Raw genomic sequence first — 4,946 nt, 5'->3', positions numbered from 1 at the left:
CCAGATAACCAGTGTTATTCACCTGTCAGTGGTCGTAATGTTATGGCTGATCGTGTATATATGTGTATACTATATCTCAAAATATAGATATAGACAGATAATAAAATAAATATATTTACATGATAACTATATCTGTTATCTGTTATTATATTATTCTGGTATATTTCACTGCAGCACCACTGCAGAACAGAGCAGGGTACAAAGAACAGACCGACAGTACCCCCCTGTGTAAGACAGTAATACACTTGTATTGCATATAGAGATATTTTTTCATTCATTATTTTGGTATTTCATGTCAGAACATTTAATTGGAAATAACATATGCAACTTTGCAAAGATAGTGTGTGGAAATTGACAGATGTTGCCCAAAGAAAAAACAGGGAATTTCAGATGAACACCAAACTGAGTTCTGTGTCATGTGTCTCTTTAGGGGCTGCTGAGAACTATAGAACCAAGAACAATAGATGTTTTTTTTTAAAAGGAGAACATTTTTCCATAAAGTTGGAGTCATTGAGACTTTTCCCACCTTTGTACAGGAAGTGGGTCATTTGTTACGGTGTGTTTTTTTTCCTGTGGTGTTTGTCCTCAGCTTCCTGCCGGGCCGTCTCCTTTTTTCTCTCTTTCTGTGTTCTTTTTTTCTCCTTTCATACATTCCTGGCCCTCTTTTGTCGCTGTGGATCCCTTGTTCTTAGTGGTATCACATATTTGCTCTGAATAAGGTAATCTCCTGCTTTGTTAGAGATGTTGTAAGATGCTGTTGAGCCAGAGAAACACGGGATCCTTGAGCCTTGAGGTCGGGTGTGCCTACTGACATCGGAAGGTACCAAGTTTGTTGGCTCTCGCACCAATGGATGGTATTTCTTCTGCAAGGAAGATTGTTTGCTGTATAACTTTTCATTTCATCTATAAAAAAAGTGTGCAAGACGGCACTCTGTTTGGTATCCAGTTCCCGGTCATCCAGTAGTGTCCTTAATTGTTTTATAACCGTTTCACATCTGACTTTGACCCCGATCAGCATGTTCTCAGATTTGAATACACATACCAAAGACTGAAAACGATATGCTGCAGTAGTGATGAATTTGCACGGCCCATTTTTAGACCAAACACACCTACACACAAACAAAACTCCATCGCCTGCAGCCGTGTACTATTCTAGTGCGGAGGAATTCCTACAGTATCCAGTTAAACTCACCATGACTAGATCATATTGCAGCCCCCTGGGGGGTCCTTAATACAAAAGTAATTGTCTTCTCAGAAGCCACTTGAAAGTAATAAGAAGTTTATCATTCGCAGAGGACCATGTACATTTTTTTTAAAGCTTGATGCTGCCAGGTAGTTCCTGGCTAATGGTTGACCAGGGAGGATACAGAATGCTTAACTGGGCTTTTTTTTTTTTTAAGCGGAGAGTGTTATTAATATACTCTGATTGACCTTGTTGCCTTTCGTAATGTGTATTGGTCATTATGTAAGAATTAATTATTTAACTAAAAGCCACATAGAAATGGCAGGGCAGAAGACGCAGAGATGTAGATTTCACAAAAAGTTTCAAGAAGCTAACCTGTCAGCTGAATACTGAATGCATGCATGTGCAAACAACATTAGACTCAAAGTTAATATTGTCAAGTATGTATTAAGGCCAGATCAGGGCAGGAATGCGGAGCTTATTAGAGTGTGACAGCTCGTCTTGGTCAGCTGTAGATTTTAGACACTGGTGTGAGCACTGCCCAGCAACACACAGTCACAGTTTCTCTCCCCTGCACACACAGACATGTTGAATCTCATTGGCGATAACACTGCTTGGCAACACGGCTTTCCCTTTCCCGCTACTAGATGCTTTGCTCTGTCGGTGCTCAACACCCGACCACTTCCACCTTTTCAAATACAGCTTCCTCTCTGTTTCTGTTTGATCTGGGACAATAGGAATGATGTCTTTCAGGTCCTGTGGGAGACTTTAGTCCAGAAATTCAGTCGAAGTCCAGTATTTGTGCATTTGCGATGGCTCCTTCAGCGATTTTCTGCTCACAGATTTAAAACGATTTCTGATCTGAAGACACCAGATAAAGATGAGTTTCCTCAGCCTGTTCAGTATTTATTGGAGTGTCTGCCACCACTTAAGTAAAGAATATAATAGTTCACATTTTGATGAAGGCCTTAATCTGCAATAAGGTCAGTGGAATGATTTTAATCCTATACAGCGAGAGGCTTCAATAAGTGGTGCCTCTTGGCTATAATCTATGTGCATAGTTTTATATTTTGTTTCTCTTTGAGTCAACGCTCTGCCCGTGGATTGCTGGTCTATTTGCTATGGCTGTGACTGTTCATGTCCTATAGGAGTTAGAGTAAGAGTTGTGGGCCACTGCATACAGCCACATTCTGACAGTCGTCTTCAGGCTTGTTCCCATGGTGCAGTGTGCTGGTTTCGACAGTGCCACGCTGGAGTACAGACCAGGATGCTTTTAGTCGGAATTATTGATTTATGACTTAATGATTTATGTTTGTTCCTCCTGCCTTGATAACTATGGCCTCCTGAAGTATTTAAATCAGAATGAACTATTTGTTGTCTGAAAGTTAAAGTGACAGATGTACAATCTAAGTAGATCTGATTCACTGTTTGTGTTAGAAGGTTTTAAAGCTTTTTTCAAAGCAGACATTTTGACGTGGCGGGAAAAGCAGAAGTGCGATTAATAATGTTAATGATAGCTCCATTTCAGTGTCTCAGGGGCGAGACTAAGATAGGCATCTAAACTGACCAAGCAACTACGTCAAACCACTCAGCTCTGACAACTACAGCAGACGTTTGTCTTCTTGAAGAATTCAACAGTTTTCCAGTAGATAAATCTCATCAGTCAGCCTCAGGATCATTTTCCTTGGCCGAATGAAAACGACTGATGATGTCCTCACTGCTGGCTACTTCCAACATATTTATCTTTAAAAAATCTTTCTCTTCTCATTGCTTCCTCTACGACATTGTTAGCAAACCACAAATTTTGAACTATATTTTGCTTTTTTTCTTTCATTTGGCACCACTGGTCAGCAGGTGTCCCTAACTGTTACCGTAGAAATATGGCTCTTAGTTTGGGTGGCAAAAAGTTTATTTCTGTGAAACTAAAACTTAATCAGTCTAACCTAAGAGCAATATTAAGTCTAGCCCTAACACTAAAAAACAAGTCTAAAATATCTTTGTGAATGCATCCATTATTATTATCAGCTGGCTACCATGGCATCACCCACCATAGTCCTCGAATTTCCAGCTTGTTTCTTTCATCTTTCTCTCTCTCCCTGTTTCTTATTTCACCTTTTCGTTCCTGTGGTTCTGTTGCATCTTTTTTCATCATCCTGTACTCCCTGCCTCTGTCTCTTATTCCCTATCTCGCTCTCTTATTTCTGAATTTCGCTTCTCACTCAGACGCCTGGTGGTCCGGTCTCGTGGCTGCATGGTGAAGGTCACACTGGAACACTAATCACCAATGAAAGACAAAAAAAAATTATAATCTGAAAGAATTTAACAGCCCCCTCCCATCCTTCATTCCTTCCTCTCTCCATCAGCTCTCACCCAGTGTTCCCTCTCTCATTCACTGGTTTTTAAATCCAATCTTCTTTATGGAAATACGTTCTTGCCTGACACCTTCCCTCACGTTGGATTTTTTTTTTATGGTCTTTAAATTCTTACAGTTCTTAAGGCATACTTTCTCCCTCCTTCCACCATGATACACTACTTAGCTCAGTTGCCAGGCAGAAAATGGTCATGAGCTTATCCTTGTTTACACGTCTCTATTTCATGCTGACCCCTGTTAAGGAGTTCTCTTGTAGTCTCGTGTGGAAAGTGACAACAGTGGAAAATCCCGCACATCATTTTAAAACTAAAATCTAAGTGTCTGTTTAACCCACAAGTTCCACCACAGCACTCAGGTATCAGCTTTCACAATAAATGAAAGCTTCTTTGCCGGCCGACACATTCTTCCAAATGTTAGACTGAATACACAAATAACTCGAGATGAAATGTAATCTATAATACAAATGTCTGGTTGTAGTTAGTCCCTCTATATCCAGAGTCTGAGCTCAGTTTTCTTTAACTTTGCATCCTAAAAATAATATAAGATACAGTTGTATATATTAATCTTAAACCAACATTATATTGATTCTGCTCTTTGCACCGTTTTGTCTGACGCTGTGCTAACAGTTACAGAAATGCCTCCTAGCTGAGCACTAGCACTGCCAGCCACAATAGAGAACAACAGAGAGTGCAACTAGGGTCTTTGTCTTATACGAGACAATTGCACAAGAGGTTTGAAAGCTGATGGTGTCACTGAGAGAGAGTTAGACCCATGCAACAGACAGATTAGCGTCAAACTGTGTTTTAATGCTTTCTATTCACACAAAGATGGCAAGCAGAAAAAGGTTTAAGCGTGCCACATAAATCTTAATTTCTGTATTTTCAATTATTGATAACATGCGTGTCACTAAGTGTTCATTATGTTATTAACCCCACCACCTGTTCTCCAAGTTCTCCATTTCAGTGTTTAATTGTTCATTTATCGTATTGTTTAAATCTTTGGAAAAAATTTAAAAGAGGCCAGTGATCAGTGGTATGGCAATTACTACAAGTAATAGCAGTAGTGAATACTGGAGATTTCTGCAGTTGGTTAATGATTATCTGTGTAACTTCTTTGTCATTAACAGGGGTTTTTAAAGAATAGAAGAATTACAGGAGACTAATTGGTGTAATAAGAGGGAAATGGGGTTGATTTTTTTTGGTTAAAGGCTTGGAGGTCACCCGTTCACCCACCCGCCCCGTCACGACTACCCCCTCCCCTCCTTCATCCTCCCTCCTGCCTTGGCCAGTCTCCATGTGCAGGGCTCAGGGCCTTGGGAATGAATGGCGCCCGGGCTCTGCTCCGTCTTTGAAGCCAGCCAGGAATGCGAGGCCTCTTTTTTTTTTTTTTTTT

General features: G+C 40.3%; 1 protein-coding gene across 1 annotated transcript in view; it reads left to right on the top strand.

Annotated features, from left to right (window-relative positions):
- Positions 1-4,946, top strand: part of shroom1 (shroom family member 1) — a 32,272-nt gene that overhangs the window by 12,611 nt on the left and 14,715 nt on the right. The gene's annotated exons all lie outside the window — the stretch shown is intronic.

The sequence above is a fragment of the Morone saxatilis genome, unplaced genomic scaffold, assembly GCF_004916995.1.
Source record: "Morone saxatilis isolate NCDOM2014 unplaced genomic scaffold, NCSU_SB_2.0 Contig20, whole genome shotgun sequence".
Classification (NCBI taxonomy): Eukaryota; Metazoa; Chordata; class Actinopteri; family Moronidae; genus Morone; species Morone saxatilis.
Note: the sequence above shows the minus strand (reverse complement) of the source record. Positions and strands in the feature narration are given on the sequence as shown.